The sequence below is a fragment of the Symphalangus syndactylus genome, chromosome 2, assembly GCF_028878055.3.
Source record: "Symphalangus syndactylus isolate Jambi chromosome 2, NHGRI_mSymSyn1-v2.1_pri, whole genome shotgun sequence".
NCBI classification, from domain to species: domain Eukaryota; kingdom Metazoa; phylum Chordata; class Mammalia; order Primates; family Hylobatidae; genus Symphalangus; species Symphalangus syndactylus.
In genome coordinates, this window is record NC_072424.2 from 118,792,184 (window position 1) to 118,815,712 (window position 23,529).

Sequence of the window (23,529 nt, forward strand, 5' to 3'; positions counted from 1 at the left end):
TTTATTTTTAGGCCATACAATTTAATACATTAATTATATAATGCAGTGCTGTAAAAGCAAGGAAAAATGTTCTTTCCATCACAGAGGAGAGAATAATGAACTCTACCTAAGAGATATGTTTCAAAAATTTCATCTAGGCCTGGAAAAAAGGTTAGAAATTGAATGGCCTATATGGTGAGTGAGAAGAATACATCATCATAGGGGAAATGATGAATCAATACCAAGAGATACGATACAGATGGCACCTTTCAGAAGTATCAAGGCATCTGGAGTAGATGGAATGAAAGTTTAGAGGTAGGGAGCGGTAACAGCAGCAATGAGAGATGACGTTGCAAACACAGATTGTGACCTCCTACGAAAGTATGTTTTCTCTTTTAATTCTTATAATTGGTATTGTTGAGAAATAAACATTAGCCATAGCTTTAAAATAATCGAGTCAGAGTGTTTGGTATATTTTTGCAAATGACTCGATGTGAACATATAACTACATAAAGTTTCTTGCTCTTTAGAAATGACTGATCATTAACAATAGGCTCACATTTTTTACTTATTATCCCTTCATTTGTTCACTTTCTTTAAATTCTCATTTCAAAGAAATGGGGAAACAATTTACTGAACTGAAGTTAAATTCCATAACAGATGACCTCAAAGGAATTAGTCTTATTACACAAAATTGCTTTGGGTAAAATGGTGCAAAGGTCTTATTCATTTCGATGAGGTGTTGCTTATTAAAAATAAAATGCATTTATAATATGAACAATCTCCTTTTTAATAAGGGATGCTGTTATCTTTAAAATTTCAAGAAATTATAACACTTATTTGCAAGTTACATTCACTATTCTTAAACAATCCTAGGTTCTATTTTACTTTAAATTCAAATGTTATTGTGAGTATTATTTATGAAACTCTATTTTACATATAACAAAGAGGCTTGATAAATTCACTAAAAATTACACCACAGATATTCAGAAACAAATTGTCCTAAGCAGTGTCAAACCAAGGGTGGAGGGGCAGGACCAAGAGAACAGTTTTACTCTGCTTGTGGGAAATAAGGGAGTGTGTTTTAGAAACAAAATTTAAAACAGCAATAAAACTGACTAAAATTGGTCTGCATTATATTAACCTCATGCACTGACAATTCTAAATATTGTCAGTGATTAAACATTACTCCCTGAAAATCTTTTGTTGCTCTGTTAATGCATTTGCTATGATTACTGCATACACACACAAACACACACACACATAATATTAAGTATAATATATATATATATGTATATATATATGTAAAGTTCAAGAAGAGAAGAGAAGAAATGGAAGGTAGGGAATACTCAAAGAAATAATGACGGGGAATTTCTAAAAATTGAAAAAACCTATTAATCTTCAAATTGTAAAGACCCATAACATACTAAATAGAAAAGATTGTGCAAGGGTTGACACATATAGACAGCATAGTGAAATGTAAGAACATCAAAGACAAAGAGAAATTTCTAAATTTCTAGAGAGATCAAAACAGAATACCTTCAATGGGCAATGTGATTTAAATATCAGAATTCTCGATGGCAACAATAACTGCAAGAAAGCATAGACTTACCAATTTTATATTGCATAGAGTAAATTATAAATTTTGTATCCAGAAAGAATAGCATTTAAGTGTAAAATGAAAATATTTTTAGTTATGATACCACACATGGAAAATTTTATTAAAAGGTTTGAATGTTTGACTCTATTAAATAGAGCATTAAACAGTGAGATTTCTCATACAATTATGCAAAAAATAATACATAAACATATCCATAATGATATTTTCCTAACATTTATTATTATGTGCAAAGGACAGGCAGAACACTTTCATATATATTATATATTTAAACCTCACTGCAACCCTATGAGATCAGCATTATTATCATCCCCAATCCACAGACACCCAATTTGGAAATGAAATTCTAGATTACATCAATATAGATTAGAATGAAAGAGGATGAAGAAAAATAAACTTTTATTTGAAATTTTGTGAAGGTACACACTGGCCTGGTCATAAAATAAGCTATTGTTCAGTTTTAGAAAACAATAAGAATATTAAGGATAAGTAGAGATCATAATTTTTTTTTTAAAAAAGTACAGAATAACTTTTAAATCAACAGGAAAAAATTTAATCTGCCACTGGAAATTAGCAAAGGATAAACTCAAGAAAAAAATGAAAGACCTAATAGTTTTAAGTTAGGAGAACTATGTCTTAATATCAAGCTGATTGCGGTTATTTTAAACAGGTTAGCCTCATTAGTCAAAAGAGAGATATGTGCAAATTGGCAGCCCCTCCCTGAAAAAACTCAGTAATATATTTTCTATATGGCATACTTAAAAATAATGAGGCAGAAATATTGAAAATAAAATAATGGAAAAAGTTATACCATGTATATATTAACTGGCAAGTACTAGAATAGCAAAATAACATGAGATAAAATCAATTTAAAGTAAAAACTATCAATACAAATTGAATTTGCATACTGCAAATGTAACAGTAGATCAATTCTTATAACAACAACATTATAAGAAAAACTTAATACAACCTTGAAATAGACAAAGACAAGAAGTAAAAAAAGGAAGAAATAGATAAATCAACAATTAAAATTATAAATTTTTATGTCATTAAAAATTGATAGATTAAATTTACAGAAAACAAAATATGAGATGTGAATAAAGTAATTAACAATCTTGATATATACAACTTTATACATCATAGAATCCACATTATTTTTAAGCATATGTGTAATATTTACCCCCTAAAACACATCATATTCTAGCTTCCAAGAGAATCGTCAATAAGTTCCAAAGAATCAATTTCATGTTTTCTAACCACATATGGGAACTCAGAAATTAATAATCAAACTACTACTAAAAACCCTATCGAAAAACTACAAAACATAACACTGAATACATGAGAAATAGGTAAAAGAGGGCTTAACCCATGGAAGAGAGCGATGAGAGTCAGACTCCATTTTTGGACAATGGCAAATTATAAGCAGAATACCAGTCCCTCGTAAATGGGCTTCTGTTTAGGGCAAAATCTCTGTCTTGGGTGAAGGAAATACAAGAAATGATCAAAAATCATGTTAGAGAATCTAGGCATAGGATAAACCTTGTACACTGGTTCCCACATTAGAAAGTGGGTTCCGGGGATCACAGACACATGGTAATCTCAGTAGTCCAGACCCTTCTCTTCTCTGGAGGCTCTGAATCCTGGGTCTCATTAGCTGCAAAATCACTTGTGGAGACTTGCTAAAGAACAGGAGTCAACAGGTATCAAATTTCAAAGAGTGAAAATATGTCCTTCTCTGAATTGATTTGGGAATCAGAGTATTCCTCATAGTGCAAAACCCTCAGTAGACTTACATGTGACAAATGAGGAAAAGCAAAGGCCAAGGCTACATCAGTGATGCAATGTCTATCCTGCAGTCACAAAAGGTAGATTTACACAAGGAAGAAGAAAGAATCAGTGCTTACTGAGGCATATTCACTCTTCTTTATAAGCATTAGCAAAGAAAAAAAAAGGAGAACACTAAATTCAACGAACATTTTTATCTATTATTAATTTGCCCTACAATTTTGCTGTGCTTTCAAGTTTCATGGCAATCAATGAAATTACTCCTTCCTTATTTAGTGCAGGCCAAAGGTGCAGCAGTCCTGCAGCATATGTGTGGAGAGGCTCTTGTTCTTAGATCTCCACTGGTGTCAGGCAAAATTACCTTTTTCACTTTTCAATCGGTGGCGCCAGCATTAAAGGATAAAGGAAATAAGAATTTTCAGTAAGAGTATCTACATCGTAAGGCACCACGCAAAATAAAGTGTAGTATTCACTGAATATTTATTAAAGAAATAAGACCTTTTTTCTTAGAGAGGTAATGAGTAAAGAAGTAATAACTGTGCCAATTATTACAGCCACATAACAACTTAACCCAAAAATTAGCAGTTTAAGACAACGATTTTATTTTGCTCACAATTTTCTGGGTTAGGGATTTTGAAACAGTTCAGCTAAGTGGTTCTCACTTGAATTCTTTCATGGAGTTTCAGTCTGATGTTGATTATGATCAAATTATCTAAAGGGTGATTTGGTTATGTATCCAACTGGGCCTATTCTCAGGGCTGGCAGTTGATGCTGGTTATTGGCTAGGTGTGTTGGCTAATGTTACTACATGTGACTTCTTCAGGGTGGTAGTACCAGAACAGTAAGAATTGTTACATAGTGGGGGCTTCACCACAAATAGGTGTCCCAGAGAACCAGGAGAATGCTGCATCACCCTTTATAACCTACTTTCAGAAGTCACATAGTATCACTTCCATCATTTATGGGTCAAAGCAGTCACAAGTCCACCAGATTCAAGGAGGAAAACAAACAAAAAAACCCACTTCTTAATGGCAGGAGATGTGTAGATATTTGATTTTTAGACATGTTTTAAAACTTTCAACATTACTAATACCTTATCTGGCAATAAAGATTATTCTAAATGAAATGTCTACAGACTTAATTCTTAAAATGAAATATAGAGATGTTAAACGAGTGAATATTCCACTATTAACATGAAAATGTCTAATAGCCAAAGACCATATTTGCTTTTAATTATACTTTTTGCCACACTATAAAATAGGTATGAACCAAGAGAAACTTTTATTTGATTCAGATAACACCAGAAAAAATGTGTATACTAAAGTTTCATGTTTTCCTACCTAAAATACGAAGTTTAAACATTTATAGAAAATTAAGCATGTAATTACTTGCTATGTAGACTCAGCTTTAAATGATTGTTAATTTTTGCTTAAATGGTCAACGTACCCCAATAGGAAAATAAATCTAATTAGTCAGTGTGTAAAAATCAATTATCCGTATGAAAATATCTTCAATTATAGTAGTAATTATGGAAAGTTTTTATATCCAAAGGCAATGAAAAACAATGGAAGAAATACTACATATTAAATAAAAATTCAATGTGTGCTACTTTTTAAATGTGACATTTAGAATGTTATTAGTTAAATAGTAGAGGCAATGTCTGCTATCCCAAAGGAAATGCCGAGGGATACCTCCCTGCTACCCGATGCATTGCAAAAGAGGACAGCATGCTCTTTAGTGCTGTTTTCTCCTCTATTCTGAAAAAATAAAAAAAGAAAAACACTTTGGAATTGATTTCAGGTGACAATTTCTATTAGTCATTGTTTACAAACTATAAAAGAAAAAAATTACTTACAGATTCAAGTAATTTCATTGTATTTGCCATACAAGTTCATCTATTTATTAAATGCTTTATGAACACACAGAGCTTTCTTTTCGTTCATAATTGATTAAATTTGTTATTTAGAGACAGATTATTTCTGAAGTTATTACTGGCATTTCATAAAGCTCTATATGAGCTTTCACATTTCTTTAAAAAAAAAATCTATGCTTCTTTATGCCAGGTCAATCTTTAGAGGAAAACAGTAAGGGTTCAAGAATTATTATTTCTCTCTCGTTTGTCTAAAGACTCCAGGTCTTTTTTGAAAATGAATGGAGTCATAAGCCATACCTTTGTCCTCACATTTTAGCATTTCTCCCTCAATATCTAATATGCCTTGCAGTGAAGATGCTACTTCTGTAAACAGAATATGGAAGTCATTTGTGAGTAGTGTTTTTGTTCTGTGTAGTACTAGTGATAGAAACATTTGGCTTGAAGCCAAAAGATACTATTTTAGGCTTAGTATAATTTTCCAGCTGTTGTTGAGGAAAGCGTGTTACACTTCCCCTCCCATTACACTGACATACTCATCTATACATTTATATTTTGCTGCTTTTTCAAATCAGTGATGCAGCTGCCACAATATGCCTCCTCCTTCCAGCAGGTGGTAGATTATTATCTGTATAAAATGACGTCATTCCGTATCTTGCAGAAAACATGCCCTCTGAGCTGAGGAAAGGGCAGAACCATTATGAAAAACAAAATCTAGATGAATTTATCACATTGTATTTAGTGAAACCATATTATATATTTTAGAGAATTAACAACTAAGGGCAATACAATCAAATTATTAATGGCATTTGAAGAAGAAACAGTAAAATATAAACAAAGATTTCAATAATTTAAATAGGAGTAACAGTTTGCCTTCTTTAGAATCAACACTAAGGGAAACATAATTAGATTGTGTGGTCCTACTGCTATTCTACTTCTTCCCGACAGAAAGACAAACACTTGTGTTATACTTAAGATAATTTCTGAGTTTATGAGGCTATATTTAGCTGATGATTTGGTTATATGCTTTACTAAGCAATACCATAACAAACATTTTCATTACAGCTACAATGGCTCAAAACATTTTTGCTCCCAAACAGAAACCTATTTAATAGTCAATAAAAAGGGCTTTTGGCTGACATTCAATTTTAAAATGAAAAAGGCGTATTTCATATTTGTTTTCTAATGAAGATAGAGTAGAAAATGATGTAAAAAAAACACAGAACCAATTGGGCTATCCAGTAGTTTACTTTAGAGATGAGAATCTATAAAAGAGCAGGTGATACCATAATATTTATCATTCTTTAATAGATATTTTAAATTATCTGACATAGAATATTCAGCATATTTTTCATTATCTTTGAAGGAAATAACAATATTTTACACCAAAATATATTTTTTTGAAATATTTAAAAATGGCTGCCTCTTGGTCATCCTGACAGAAGTAGCTTTTCAAAGGTGTCTTAAGTGGGAAAATTGTGCATCTATAAAGAATCTCCATTAATCCATCCATACCCCTTCCCCTTTCTGTCTCTTTCCTCAGACCCAGGAGAGATTGAGAGTATCACACTTTTTAAAGTCTGAAAAGAAACATTTACCATCTAGTATCTCCGAGGGAGGTTTCATCCGAGTAACAAATTCACCTTTGCTAGCCAAGCTTCTGTCTTTCTCTCTCAACCTGTCTTGCCACTAAACCCGATTTACCTTTTTCTGGCCGTACTCTGAGTCTGCATTTTTTACTGTGGCCTCAGGATGATACATAAGCTCCTGTAATTCATTGGGAGGTTGGGTTTTCATTCTGACGGCTCCTGTGTATGCTTGTTAAATAAATTTGTATGCCTTTTTTTCCTATTAATCAATCTGCCTTGTGTCAGTGATTTTCAGAAAACCTTTAAGGGGCCAAGAGCCCATGGCCCCCACATAGTGTACATATTTTATGCACAAATATACATAAATAAAATCATGTTGATGTACACTAAACAGTATTTTCCTTTCTACGTATGTTCATTACTTAGTTATTGTAAACCAGAAAGTATCTAAGATAGGTCTCTATCAATTTAGAAGTTTATTTTCCAAGGTTTAGGATATGCCTGGAAGAAAAGAACACAGAATCACAGAAACAGTCTGTGGTCTGTGTTTTTCTCCAAAGAAGAACTTCAGGGTTTGAATATTTAAAGATGAAAAGTGGACTGCAGGGAAAGAGGTGAAACTATCTTTGCAAAAATTATAAGAGAAAATTATGACAGGAAATGAGACCTGACCTATCTGACTCCCTGTTGATTCTAACTTCCAAGCTGTCCTTGTTCATTCCTGGTCATAGGCCAAACTAACTGTGGGAGGAACTTATTTTGCCATTGAAAGTATTGGCAAAAACTGCAATTACCTTTGCACCAACCTAATAGTTTACAGTTTAACTTTGAAACAAAGACAATAACAACCCTTTCCCAAAATGAGCCCCCTACCTGCCTGGGGCTAGACTGCTTTTGCAGGAGCAACAAATCAGCCACAAGTTGAGAAATTATGGTTTAGAAGTCATGCAGCTGGAGGCTACAAGATTCTGAACATCCCCAAATTGTTCCTGGGGATAAACTCATTATTGCAAAACTTGAGATCAGAGCTTGAGATGTTTTGTAGACACCGTACTTGATGAATCAGCTGGCACCACCCAGACAGATAAACTGGGTCAGCGAGTCTTGTGCCCCTTTCTCCCCCCGGGAACTGACTCAGTCCAAGACATCTTTGACATCCTGGAAGTTCATCTTAGACCCAACCTATCAGCACTCACCACTTTCCAACCCCTTCCCCACCAAATTATCCTTAAAAATCTGGATCCCTGAGTTTTTGGGGCAACTGATTTGAGTAATAACAAAATTCTAGTCTCCTGTACAGCCAGCTCGGCATGAATTAAACTCTTTCTCTATTGCAATCCCCCTGTCTTGGTAAATCTGCTCTGTCTAGGCAGCTGGCAGGGAAAACCAGTTGGGAGGTTACAGAAGGAAGATATGGTAATCCACATGTTTCAAGGGAAAAGGAGCAGGTAGGGGAATAGTCAGTTATGTATTCACCTCACGCATTGTAGATGAGATAAAGTGAATATAGAGTAGCTACCTTTGGAGATGTTTAACCTTTTATTTGTACGTATCTGCCTAGGAACAAAAGAAAAGGCAGTTTCTTGCATGACTCAGCTTTCAGCTTAATTATTTTCTTTTGGCATAAGGAATTGGGGCCCTGAGTTTTTCTTTTTCACTCACATTTCCTTTAAATGTCATAAAAGAATACAGTAAGGAATCAATAGTTCTAATCTCTACTTTGTTAATGTTTATCAGTTCACCTATTTTATAATGGAAAAATATGTTATATCATTTATATGGGTTACAGAAGAAGCTGGACTTTAAACACATTGAGTAATTATAGCTTGTATATGTTAGTTTATAGACAATAAAGTATATCTGGGTTATGAAGAAACTTCAAGTTTTGAGGTGAAAGAGATAAGTTCAATTCATGCTACCATTAGGAGAAATTAAATGTCTGTGGCAATAGTTTGGGAAAGGATTGGCAAGCCCTCTAAAGCAAAGAAACAAATTCTTCATTGTGAAGGACTACCGATTACCAGAGTGGATAGTGTGGTTTGTGCTAGAAAGCTATTGACTTATTTATTATACCCTTCCTGGAAGACAATACAAGGTGTCATGAGGAAAGTGTTTCCAATATTGAATACTTTTCTGTCCTAACAAGATGAGCCCAAGAAGGTGGAGATAATAGATGGCAGTTATGTACTGTAGGGAGAAAGCTTTTTTAATGACTTAGCACAAAGTAGTCCCCAGTGAATATCTTAAATGAACACAGAATGAAGAAGCTATGTACCACATTTTTAGAAAATAAAAAGTAACACCTCTCTCTGCTAAGCCAATAATTAGCATGTGAAGTCAATGTTTATATTGTTTTCAAACTTCCAGAAATGCTGTGGAAAGATTAAGCTCAGAATTAGATAAAATTAGGTAGCAAATTGATAACAGATACTGTATGTTTTTAGCAGTGATGTTTATGTTGTGTGCAGAAATGTTTAAAAATGTTTTTACATTAAAAATTCCATTCTAGTAGCTAACATAGTCATACAAAAATAAGAATTATAATAAACTTCCATGATTCTACCAACCAGATATAACCTTTATTATCACAGTAGCATGTATCCTTCCAGTCTTTTTCTGAACATATGTCGCTGGAATCTCAAATTATTCGGAACCATAACATTTTATATTTGTCCCCAATAATGCAATAAGTAGATAATTTAAACAAACCTAACTCTCATCCCTACTTACATACAACTCACATACTTCTTTCTTGCTGAATAGCACTTCCGTCATTAGAATTTTGGACTGATTTTATACTTTTCAGGTACCTTTAGTTACTAGACTGTTATAACTGATAAATTATTACTTGAACTCAATATTGATCCAAAGCTTTGGTATTTGTCTTTCAACATAGGCAGATCAATGACTCTAGTCCCTTAGTGTAGAGAAAGGTCAGTCTTGTACTGAAAAGCTTCTTAATTTTTCCTTTTCTATTTGTTCCTCAGGGTTTGTCACCACTGAGTGATAAAGGTGTCAGGTCCCAATTGTCAGTTCATTGTTGGCTATGTGGATTTAGAATTGGTACATGGTACTTAGCAATTTTTGAACTTAGCTGTGTGCTTCAGGCACGATTCAGAAACAAGAGGACAAGTTTTGCAAAGCTATACATACACAAACATAGCCTAATTTTTTATAAAAATGGGACTTACTATACAAATTCTTTGTAACTATTTTTAACATGCATTATATCATAACATTGTTCTATATTGAGCATCATTAATAAAACTTTCATCTTTTCTACATTACAGTGATAGCACATACTTCTCTTAACAATTGAAATGACATACAAATATTCCTTGACTCACAATGAGGTTATATCTAGATAAACCGGTTGTATGTTGAAAATATTGTTAAGTCAAAAATGCATTTAATGCACCTAACCTTTAAAACATCATAGGTGAGCGTAGCCTACCTTAAATGTGCCCAGAACACTTACATTAGCCCACAGGTGGGCAAAGTCATCTAACACAAAATCCCTTTTATAATATCTCTTGTAATTTATTGAATACTGCACTGGAAGTAATAAACAGAATGGTCGTTTCAGTTGTTTACCCTTGTGATTGCGCAGCTGACTGGGAGCTGTAGCTCACTGCTGCTGCCCGGCATCCTGGGACTGTATCCTGCAGCTAGCCAGAGAAGAGAGCAACATTCAAAGTATGGTTTCTACTAAATATGTATTGCTTTCACATCATCATAAAGTTCAACAATTGTATGTCGAACCAAATAAGTCAGGGACCATCTGTATTGCAAAATGCATAAAAGCCATGCTAGTTGTCTTTCTCTACTTCTCTTTCTCATCTCATTGAGATAACCAATACTAATAGCCTAAAATGCTCACTTTCAATCCTTTTTTGTTGTTCATGAATATATATATATAAGCATATATATTTACATATATTATATCCACTATTTTGTTATTAAAGTAGAATCATATGATATACACACACCTTTGCAACTTTCTTTTCCCCTGAAAAAGTGACTCCCCATCAGTTGGAAGAGAAAGATTTAACAGCTTTCCAAAACAATTGTCTATAAATACAGATATATGTAGACAAATACAATTTTATTTAAATTAGGTTTTTTTTCATGGGCACACCCATTTCCTTCCCTCTTTTCTCTCAGGCAGCCTGTGCCAAAAACAAAAACAAAAAAAAAACAACCAACCCTCAGGTATATAAATCTTTTCTTTTTCACATAATCTTCCATACATTTTTTCCCTCTTTCACTCACACACCTGCATGAGTGTATAAAATAGAGCAATTGATAACTCCAAACACTCTTTTCTGCATATTACCTTTAAAAAAACCAACAGTAAGCCTTCGAATGATGATTGAAAAGACTCAGTTCAAATATACAGCTTCTCCTCAGATCCTTGGGGCCATACCAAGATGGAACACATTTATGGGGCCAATATAAATCTTTCTCCAATGGGGGCCATTGACCCTCGGATCTCTGAAGAGTAAACAATCAGCAGACTCAATTCAGACTCTGCTCCAAGGCTTTCCAGATCGTCCTCTAAAGCCTCCAGGTTACCAAGATCTTGTATTTCTCAAACGGTGTTTCTCAAACATTTGGTTGAAATCCCTTTATATTCTTGTTATTCAGGACCAAAATACTTTTATTTTTGTGGGCAATATCTCTGAATATTGATCATATTAGATATGAAAACTAAGAAAGTTTGAAAATATTTGTTCACATTCAAAACAAATAATAAATGTATTACATGTAAACATACATTTTGAAAAATATTAAGGAAATTAATGCATAATAAGACTATATGCTATACATAGGTATTGAATGTGGCTATGGAAAGTTTTATAAAAATGATGGATGAATAACAACTCCTTTTCTGTTCATACACCTACATTAACTTTTTTTTTTCAATGTAAAGGTGTATTTTGTATTACAATTTTTCCTGGATAGAAAATATTAGCCTTGACTGTTAATGGAAAGAAAGAAAATAGAGATGACTAAGACTCCAAATATTTGATGAACTACCTATTGTCATCAAAACGTTCTGAGAGAAATATAAAGTTGTCCCATCACAAGCACATATACGGTATGCATTACAGCAGGATCTGTGTTGCAAACTGTTTGTGGCCTCTCCTAACACATATGTTCATAAATTAGATGGTTCTGGCTCCTTTACATGTGTTTCACTTACAAAACTTGCCACTTCTTTTTGAAGAGTACCTAACAACTATGAACCTATCTACTCCCTCACTGGAAACTTCTTCCCATAGTAAAAAAGGTGATTTGTTTCGTTAGCTTTGACTCATGTTAACTCTGTGACCATCTACCTTTGAATGAAGACTGGAGAGAATGAGTAAGTAAGTGAGTGAGTGAGTGAGTGAGTGTTTGTGTGTGTTTTATAGGGAGATTGCTGGCAAGGAGCTCCTCCTAGAGGTTAGGGAATGCATCTCCCAGTATGTGAAGTTACAACTGTTTTAAGAAACTAAATACAATGTCTAGTGTACATATGCTATTACTATAGATGTATATATAGGAAACCAAATTTTTTTTCTATATGTGTAAAAATTTTGTCTTCAGAAGTTGTGTCTTCATTTTGGGTTTGTAAGAAAGTCACAGTAAATAAAAGTCATCTTGATCAACTGTGCCACTTTATAAGTAAGAAAAATAATAACAATCATTTGAAATCTGTTGGCTATCAGAATTTTTGAAATCTTGGACATACATCTCCCAAGCACAATGTTCCACCTTTGCATTTTCAGTGGTCAAAAATTTTAAATTGAAGTTTCTTAACTAGAACTTATGACAGAGATATTTAATAAATACATTGAGATTTAAAGAATTCTTATAAAGATGGAATAGAGAGATCCAGTATATCCTATGCTCAGTTTCCCCTATTAACAACTGAAATTAAAATAGTACATTTGTCATCGTTATTGAACCAATACTGATACAATATTATTAACTAAAGTTCATTTTAGATTACTTTTTTAAATTCCCTTGGTTTTCCTGTTTTTATCTTTTTCATATAAACTATTTATTAACAGACAAGGCCCGCATGTCAGTTTCTTGTTGGACACACCCACAGCAGGGCCACCACAGCCAGTGGTCTTGGCATGCTTGCCTCAGACATGAAGGCCCCAGAAGTGGCACAGCCCTCTGTGGGCCTGAATCTTCTTCAGTCACTCCAGATCTTCACAGACCTTGTTTTCCAGACCACTGGCCAGGACCTGGCTCTATTTTCCATCCTTTACATCTGTCTGTTTAAGGACCAGTCTGGGACCTTGTACTGGTGTAGATTTTGTACAATGGTCATCACAGGTTCCACCTCATCCTCAGTGAGTTCTCCTGCCCTCTTGGTGATGTCAATATCTGCTTTCCTCAACACCACGTGAGCATATCTTCAACCCACACCCTTAATGGCAGTGATGGCAAAGGCTATTTTCCACTGCCCATTGACGTTAGTGTTGGGTACTCGCAAAATATGCTGGAACTTCTCAGGGATCCCCATGGATATGGCAGCAACACAAGTGGAGGTGTGGAGGCCACCTGTAGAATAGCTCAATTTTCCTTAACGTGCTTTTTCTGTCCTAAAATCTCATCCAGCATACCACATTACAATTAGTTGTCCTGTGTCCTATGTCTTAGTTGTGACAGTTTCTCAGGTATTCCTTGTTTTTGATGACTGACAGTTTTCAGGGTTACTGCTCGGATATTTGGATATTCGGTAGAATATCCCTTAGTAGAGATTTGTCTGAAGTCTCTTTTGTGGTTAGAATGCACTATATGTTCTGGGCAGTACTACAGAGTTTTATTTGGCCTCAGCATAGTAATCACCTCAGAGTTCCTGGCTCACTGCCAAGTTTCCCAAGAGATGGTCTTCAAGTAGAATATGCTTAGCAAAAGGTGATCAGGAAGTTCAGAGTTTCTAAGTGCTCAAGTGTGCTTTAGAACATGTACATTTTCAGGAAGTTTCTGGACCCACATAAATATTGTATTTGTTCCTAGTTCCTAGGAGGCTATTTAACACTGTGTATATGGAAGGACAGTCACCAGGAAAGTTAACCCAATACCCTACAAAGATAAAGTGGCTTTACTGATAGGATGAGCATTCAACCCAATTTGACAGGGACATTTTCAAATTCTAGTGGTTGTCCAATTGTCATTTTTAATAGCCTCTGCTCTTAACTTAAAAATGTTGTAGGTTATATATTCTATTTCATCATGGATTCGTTTCCTACTGCTGCTGTAACAAATTGTCACAAATACAATGACAGAACACAGTTTTTTTTATAGTACAGTTTGGAGATCAGAAGGTAAAAGTCAGGTTTAACAGGCTGAAATCCTGATATATGCAGGACATCAGGAAACTGTGGAGAACACAGTCGCTTGCCTTTTCCAGCTTCTACTGGCTGAGGCACTCATGCAAGGTAAGATATTTACAGGTTTGAGGGATTAGGGTGCGGAAATCTTTGGAGTATCATTATTCTGATTACCATACACTGTAGTAACAGAGAGCAAGTAAAAAGTTAAAAAAAAATCAATTTTGAGCCATGAAGCTTATGGGTTTTGGGTACAAGACTTAACTCTGAGAATACATTTAAATGTAACTCATTACTCCTCCGTGCATTTTTATCACTCATCTGCTGTTCAGATATGCAAAGATAAATTATAATAATGTATGATAACTTGTGATAAAATGCTGTGAGAAGGAAAATAGCATAAATTTATGACTGTGTTTATTAGCTACACTCCCCTCTCCTAACATTGCAATATGGACCAAGCAAAAGCAGGTGAGTTTATGTGACAAAATCATAAAATTTCCAGAGTTTCTTGAGAGTTTCAAGGTCTCAATATTATGTTATTGGTTTTCTGCCTTACTAATTCTGTGACGTCCTAATAAATTAGACAACTTCATAGAGTCATTGCTTAGAGACAGCTTGGTGAATTTCTTTGGGGTGACTAAACAGAGGAAGAGTTGCCTGTAGATGTGGCAGGGTAGACAGTGGTAGTGGACAAACAAGTAATACAGTAAAATGGAATCCTTCTAAACATATGACTTTTAAAACTAATAGTTGATTTCTAGCACATTGCCAAGGACATTTCTAATAAGTGTAACTCAATTATTTCCATGTATATTTTAGATAAAAATAATTCAGTACCCTTCATTGTTAGATATTTATTCATCCATAGCTGAAGGCTGCTTTAATCTGTGATGGCATAAAAATAGCCACGAATATTTTGACGCTTCTTCTAATGAGAGGTGAGGTCTGTGAGTCCCCCCTTGAGTTGGGGCTAGGCTCTGACTGTTTTAAATAATGTAGTATACTGAAAATGATGCTATAGCAGTTTTGACTGTAGATTTTAAGAGGATGAGCAGCTTCATTCCTCTTGGTGCATTGACCAACCATGTCAAGGTCTGACTGACCTGAGTCCTCCATGCTGTGAGGAAGCCCTAGCTAATGTTAAGGTCATATAGAACAAGGGGAAGAGAGAGGGAGGGAGACAGACAGAGGGAGGGGTGTGTGCAGTTTGGGAGGGTGAGGTGGCGGGATCACTTGAGGCCAAGAGTTCAAGACCAGCCTGTACACATAGTGGGACCCCATCTGTACAAAAAGAAGGGAATAAAGAACAAGAAAAAAGAGGTGCAAGGGTTAGAAAGGAGAGAGAGAGAGAGAGAGAGGGAGATGCCTTGCTAGCTCTCAGCTCTTTCTATTTACTCCAGACATGCAAGTCCTTGCAGTATCCCAGTTGGGATGTTTTTGTGGATCAGAGATGAACTATCTTTGCTGAGTCCCACTCAAATTTCTGAGCCAAAAATTGAAAAAATAAGAAAATGATTGGTGTTCTATGCAAAATTTAGATTTCAGTGTGCTATATTTTACAGCAGTCATTAATAACTGCATACTCAAAGTGTACACCTTCATTCTTAAACAACTTGGGGGAAATCTCCCTATTAACTGTTTTCTATCCAACCTTCAAATTTTAGAGTTCCTTCAGTTGGCTCATATATGGTTTGTAATGCCTGGCTGATCTCTTTCAATGGATACTTTGCTTAGAATATCTGCTTCATTATTGGTTCCAGGTTAAACCTAGGCTTAAAATTTGTGTTTTTTTTTTACACTTTCTGTATATGCCAAAGCCTGACTCTTGTACATGTAAACTGACCTCTTGATCCCAGAAGTCTAACTGCGAGTTAAGTAGAGACAACCACTGATGCATTTGGGATAGAAAATTTTGATTTTTATTATGGCAACCTGACCTAAGGGGCCATTAAAAAAAAATCTTAGAACTTCTAGCATTTATTTAACCCTTGCTTTAAAGAGTACACTACATAGCATATTTGAATTTTGAAAAAAAAAAGCTTTTCAAATTTCTATTGTTTTCAGAGTATTAAAATACACAAAAAATTACCATGTCCCAACTACTTTTCTAATCACTTGAGTTATAATAGTGAGCAAAAACAGGCAAAGATCCTGCTGTCATCAAATTTTACTTTTAGTGGTGAGAAAGAGAAAATGTACATATAAACAAACAACAAATATGTAAGTGATATGTCTGGCCGTTTGGTCCTTTATGGTAGCCACTGGACACATATAGCTATTTAAATTTAAATAAAATTTAGTCGTAAATTCAATTTAAAAACTTCAGCTCCCCAGGCACACTAGCCAACTTTCAAGAGCCCAGAAGTCTACTATATTGCACAGTATGGATTACAGAAACTTTCCATCATCACAGAAAGTTCTTTGGGTTGGACTAGAAAAGTAATGCAAGATAAGGATAGGTGCTCACAATAATTTGAAATTCAAGAGGAACAAAAATATTTCCGAATGTCTTTTTAGAGCATTATATAGATCTCTTTATGTGCCTCATAAATATCATAATTCTCACGAGATGATTAATTTTTCTTAGTTGAAAGAAGAGGGTGAATTTGTTGTTCTTCAGCATTCATTAAGGGCACAGTTTAGAATTTCTTCATTTTTCTTTTTTAAATCCCTTTACAAGAAAGGAGAGGTAGTATATTAATGATGGTCTTTGCTGCTTCTGCTGTGGTTTGAATTACACAAAATGTTTACAGATGCTATGAAAGAGCGCTGGATGATTAATGAATATTAATCATATTTAGATTAATGAATATTTATTGTAAGAAAGAATGTTACAGTAACAAATCAAATAATATTGAAGCCTAAACTTTTGCCATATTAGGATTCAAATTTGACTTTCAAGGGAAATATAATTCATAAAATATTTATTTCAAGAGATAGAATTTTAATTTAGTTAAATATTATTGAACAAAATATATCAAACTTCTGCCTCTGGCTAATTGGATTTTGATTGCTTTTTAGTTATCATCTTCTGTCTCTGGTTCATCAAAAAGATCTATATCTGCACTCATATTTTAGTGAAATAATTGTTACTCACGCATACGTATTTGTAAGTTATGATCATGTTATATTACCATTTAAATATATTTAGGTGAAATGTTAATGAAGTGGAAAGGCTAACCACTGTGTCACTGAATAAAAAAATTTAACATGTAATGCTACATTAGAGATTAGAAAGAACAAAAATATTGATGAGAAAAATTTAAAACTATTAGTGATAGAAAGCTATACCAAACTTTGAATAAAAAGGAACTTCTTCAATCATCAGATAAAAGTAGCTACAAAAATCTCTCAGTAGATAACTTATTTGATGTTAAATCGGAAACAATACATTATTGTTCAGCTTTTTTTTTTTTTTTTTGAGACGGAGTCTCGCTCTGTTGCCCAGGCTGGAGTGCAGTGGCCCGATCTCGGCTCACTGCAAGCTCTTCCTCCCAGTTTCACTCCATTCTCCTGCCTCAGCCTCCCAAGTAGCTGGGACTACAGGTGCCCACCACCACGCCCGGCTAATTTTTTGTATTTTTAGTAGAGATGGGGTTTCACTGTGTTAGCTAGGATGGTCTCTTATCTCCTGACCTTGTGATCCGCCCACCTCGGCCTCCCAAAGTGCTGGGATTACAGGTGTGAGCCACCGTGCCCGGCCCTAATGTTCAGTTTTATAACATTTATTCTACGTATTATGAGAGGTCTTAGCATTTTTATTTTCACAAAGAAAAAAGAGGGGTGCAGGCAGGGCATAATGGCTCATGCCTATAATCCTAGCAGTTTGGGAGGATCACTTGAGGCCAAGAGTTCAAGACCAGCCTGGGCACATAGTGGGACCCCATCTGTACAAAAAGAAGAAGAGAATAAAGAACAAGAAAAAAGAGGTGCAAGGGTTAGAAAGGAAGCAAAACAGCTATTATTATTCACAAATAATATGTAATATGATTATTAAGTTCAATACAAATAGTCACCAGGATTTTTGTTCAACAACAAGAGCATCTATTTCTGGAAGCTTCATTTATGATAGAAATAGTATTATGGGATAGTTATGAGTAAAAGTAAGAAAGAAAGAAAAAAGAAAAAATGATACACATAAGTTTTATGAAAAAATACTTTAAAATGTTGAAAGGTATTTAGAAAGTTCCAAATATGTGAAAGAAAATGCTATGCTCATAGATAGTCTTCTCCCATAAAGATATATATTGTCCTAAACTACTTTACAGAGTCAACAGAATTCAATAAACAAAGCAAAAAACTTGTACAAACAAGGACACACATTACAAAATGGAGGAGAGAAGCTACAAGAATAGTTAAGGCATACTGAGAAAGAATAAGATTGGCTGGGGAGGGGAGCATTTTCTATATGGAAAGATATATTACAAAATCTTAATAGTTGAGTATCTGTTTTGTCACAGCAATAAACAAACACAGCAATGAAAATGATGGAGAGAGGAGAAACAGACCTAACCATACAGAGACTAAAAACCAAAGCCGGGTGCGGTGGCTCACCCTTGTAATCCCAGCACTTTGGGAGGCCGAGGCGGGTGGATCACGAGGTCAGGAGATCGAGACCATGGTGAAACCTCGTCTCTACTAAAAATACAAAAAAAAATTAGCCGGGCGTGGTGGCGGGCCCCTGTAGTCCCAGCTACTCGGAGAGGCTGAGGCAGGAGAATGGCGTGAACCCGGGAGGCGGAGCTTGCAGCGAGCCGAGATTGCGCCACTGCACTCCAGCCTGGGCGACAGAGGGAGACTCCGTCTCAAAAAAAAAAAGTAAAAATAAAATAAAAACCAAAACTTTTAGATTCAGGCATACATGTGTGGTTTTGTCATATAGGTAAAATTGTGTTACAGGGGTTTGTTGTACCGATTATTTCATCAAGTAGGTACTAAGTGTAGCACCTAATAGTTTTTTTTCTGGTTCTCTGTCTCCTCCCACCCTCTGATTCTCTCTCTCCTCCCACCCTCCAACCTCTGATCAGCCCCATTGTGTGTTGTTCCCCTCTATGTGTCCATATTTTCTCATCACTTAGCTCCCACTTAGAGGTGAGAACATGTGGTTTTCTGTTCCTGCATTAGTTTGTTAAGGAAAATGAAGTCCAGCTCCATCCATGTTTCTATAAAGGACATGATCTTATTCTTTGTAATGGCTGCATAGTATTCCATGGTGTATATGTACCACATTTTCATTATTCAAGCTGCCATTGATGGACATTTAGGTTGATTCCATGCCTTTGTTATTGAGAATAGTGCCGCAATAAACATGCTTGTGCATGTGTCTTCATGGTAGAATGATTTATATTCCTTTGGGTATATACCCAGTAATGGTATTGCTGGGTTAAATGGTATTTCTGTTTTTAGCTCTTTGAGGAATTGTCACACTGCTTTCCACAATGGTTGAACTAATTTACACTCCCACCAACAGTGCATAAGTGTTCCCTCTTCTCCCCAACATCGCCAGGATCTGTTATTTTTTGACTTCTTATTAATAGTTATTCTGACTGGTGTGAGATGGTATGTCATTGTGATTTTGATTTGCATTTCTCTATCGGTGATATTGAGCTTTTTGATTGCATATATGTCTTCTTTAGGAAAATGTCTGTTCATGTCCTTTGATTACTTTTTCAGGGGGTTGTTTGTTTTTTTTCTTATAAATTTGCAAGTTCTTCATAATTGCTGGATATTAGATCTTTGTCAGATGCATAGTTTGCAAATATTTTCTCCCATTCTGTAGGTTGTCTATTCACCCTCATAGAGAGTTCTGATAGATTACCAATGTGATGATGTTTATGAGTCAGAATATTTGGAACATCTCAACAAATAAGCTCTGAATATTAGTTATCCACATGAAAAAAATGAAATATTATACCTATGTCTAAAATCAAACCCAGAAGAATTTTAGAAAAAAGTTCTTATTCTCTAAGATAGGAATTAATTTCTCAAACAAAGCACAAAAATCATGTCTTCAAAGAGAAGCTTAATGAATTTTTCAACTATAACAAAAATAACACATAGTCATCAAAATAACTATAAAGTAAAAGACAAGCTACATCCTAGCAGAAGATGTTTGCAACATAAAGCACAGGAAAAGAATTATTATTCAATCTACATAAATAATTTCTTCATGCCAATAAGAAAAACCATATAGAAACCACATAGAAAAAACAATCGGCAAATATGTAAATGGAAAGAGGAAAAAGAGATATATTTTTATCTTATTTCTTCACAGGAAAATATAAATTAAACCTATAATGAGATGTCATTGTAAAAGACTGGGTTGGCAAAAATTAAAATAAGCTAATAATACAAATGTTGTCATGGATACAAAATAGCAGGAACTTTAATAAATTGCTGGTGGTTTTTAAAATTATTATAAATACTCTCTAAAACCATTTGACAATATATAATAAAGTTGAATACATGTATATAGTAAGACAAAATAGTTTCATTTTTGACTGTGTACTTAAGACAATCTGAATATCCACAGTATAATAGACAAATATATGTTGATATACATACAATGGTATATTATATATGAAAATAAATGAACTTCGGTTACACATATCACCATAGATACACTTCAACAAAAGAATGGTTGAAAAAACATGTCTAGAGAAGTATTCATGCTATGATTTCATATATATAATTTAAAAAAGATTATTCATATATTATTTAGAGATAATATAGATGAACAGGTAACGTGTATGTTTTCTTGCTACTTTTAATCTTTGTAAAAATATGTAGTATGTAAAGAAAATATGTATGTTATTTTTACTAGAATTGAGGTGAATTTCATATTTGTTGATTTCTTGCCCAATACCTGGTACAAGGCTTCTTGATAAACATAATTATAAAGCTAGATATTATTGTTTTAAATAGCTATTGCCTTAGCATCTAAGACATACCAAAATGGTGAATTTTCTTTGGTTTGAAATATAGGAGAAAGAGAAATTCCAGAGAGATAGGCTATTATTTGGGGGCATCGTTTTACTGAACAAGTTGGCTATTTTGGGGGCAAAATACTGAGTGCTTTCAACAGCTCCCTAGGGCTAGGGATCCACTGGGGATGGAGATTTTGGAAATCATCCTCTGCCTTGGATTGAGACTCCCGAAGAGTGCCCTCACGTAAGGTAAGCAAGAATAAAAGCAAGAATAACCCTGCAAGCACTATTATCTGGGTTGCATCCTCTGGATGCCACAGTAGCACTAGCATAGAAGTGTCTCAAACCACTATAACCCAGGAACCAAGTAGAGACACACAACATTCTCTCTGGTAGAAGAAAATTTAATTCTATATCTCACATTACTGCAACAAATAACTTTGTAAATACAAAGACAAGGTGCAGTAGAAGATAAATGAGAACTAGTTTGAAAAATAAAAAGACTGCAGAAGCATATCCACAGGGATGCCTGAGAACAACTATGCTTACTGTTTTTAAACACACAAAAGCCCAGTGTAAAAATTTTATAATGAAAAAGAAGACAACATATTTGGAAAAACTAAGACATGTTAGAACTGAAAAATAATTTAGAACACAATGAACATATTTAAGAGTAAATTAAACAAAATTAAATAAGTAATTGGTACCTGGAAGATCAGACAGAAAGAATTATCTAAAATGAAATATTAAATGAAAAAAAGATGAAAATACAGAAGAAAGTATATAATATGTTTAAGATACAGGGAGAAAGACTGGCATACAATTTAATACAAACCACAGTAGGAGTGAAAGGAGAGAGGAAACCAAAGACACTATATTAGGAACAGTAGCTAAGAATTTTCTAAAACCAACAGGACATCACATTCAAGGAAGCTGTCAAATCTGAAATAGGACAAAAATTATTGTACACTACTACACTGCATAGCAGACACACAGAAAAAATCTTAATGTAGCTATAGTGAAAGAAAAACATATTTTGTAAAGAGCAGTTAGTCCAACAGTTAACTTCTTGACAGCATCAATGGAAGCCAAAACCCGGGAAATAATGTTTTCAACTGGGGCAGAAAATAATCACAAAACAAAATGAGATATCACTACCTATCCATTACATAACTAAATTTTAAAAGACAGAAGGAACCAAATATCAGTGAGGATATACAGCAACTAGAACTCTCATATACAGTTCATGGGAATATAAAATGGTACTTTGAAAACAGTTTAACAGCTTCTTGTAAAGTTAAACTTATATATAATTTCTTGTAAATAAAACTTACTTGGATTTCTAAGTGTTTCGGAAAAGAAACCTGGCCTCCCGAGACATAGAAACAGAAACGTACATGGTAGAAAGTTAAGATCATTTGCTTTGGCTTCCCCTAGAAACATTTTTTACATACCGTAAGAATTAGATTTATTTGTTCCCCTTATGACAGAGATAATTTGTCTGATTCAAAAAGATAAAGACATATCTTCCTTAAAGTCAAATGTTTACGTCCAGGGATAGGCCCCTAGCTTAACTGTTAGCACACCACAGAGACGGGTAAGTAATCTTCCTAGATATTGTTATTTCAAGAAGGAATTTGGCTTCAGACATTGAACACATTTCTGATTCTTAAAAGTTAAGATGTTTTGGTCTATCTGGCCCTAAGAGAGATTGCATTTACATACTAAAGCATTGGAGTAATGAGAAGACTTTTGCAGAGACCAGAGGGATAACCTTCTCCTGTGTCAACAGAGAAAGGTCATTTTATTCTTATTCCACACCTATGAAGCATCTAGCCACTTGTGTAGGAAAAATTTCCATGGGCTCTTATTGTGTTGCCTCAGGGATAAGCCTATTGAAAGGCAAGGAAGGACAATATACTCATTAATCACTACGAAGAAATTAATAAGAGATGTTTTTCTGACTCATAACACTTTGTGTGCCCATTGAGGATGGGATTAATAAAGATGAATATTAAAAACCCAATAATCATATAACTCAATAATTCTATTCATAGCTGTTTTTCCAAAATAAATGAAAACTTGTGTTCTACAAGGACTTCTGAATAAATGTTCACAGCAGCTATGTTCAAAATGGCCAAAAACTTCTAACAAACCAAATGCCAACACAGGTGAATGTATAAGCAAATTATGGTATATCTGTATGATGGAATACCCAGAAATAAAAAGGAATTAATCAGTGATATACACAATGGTATGGATAGATATCAGGAACATTGAGCTGAGCAGAAGACAGATACTACAGAGTACATTCTGGGTAACTACTTTTATGTAAAGCTTTTTTTTTTTTTTTTTTTTTTTTTTAAATCTAATCTGCAGTGAGAAACAGATCAGCAATTACCTGGAACTAGGAATGGAAGGTGAG

At 34.4% G+C, this 23,529-nt stretch overlaps 1 pseudogene; it reads right to left on the reverse strand.

Moving 5' to 3' along the window:
* Positions 1–11,282: 11,282 nt before the first annotated feature.
* Positions 11,283–15,022, reverse strand: LOC129462374 (small ribosomal subunit protein uS13-like; annotated as a pseudogene).
* Positions 15,023–23,529: the final 8,507 nt, after the last annotated feature.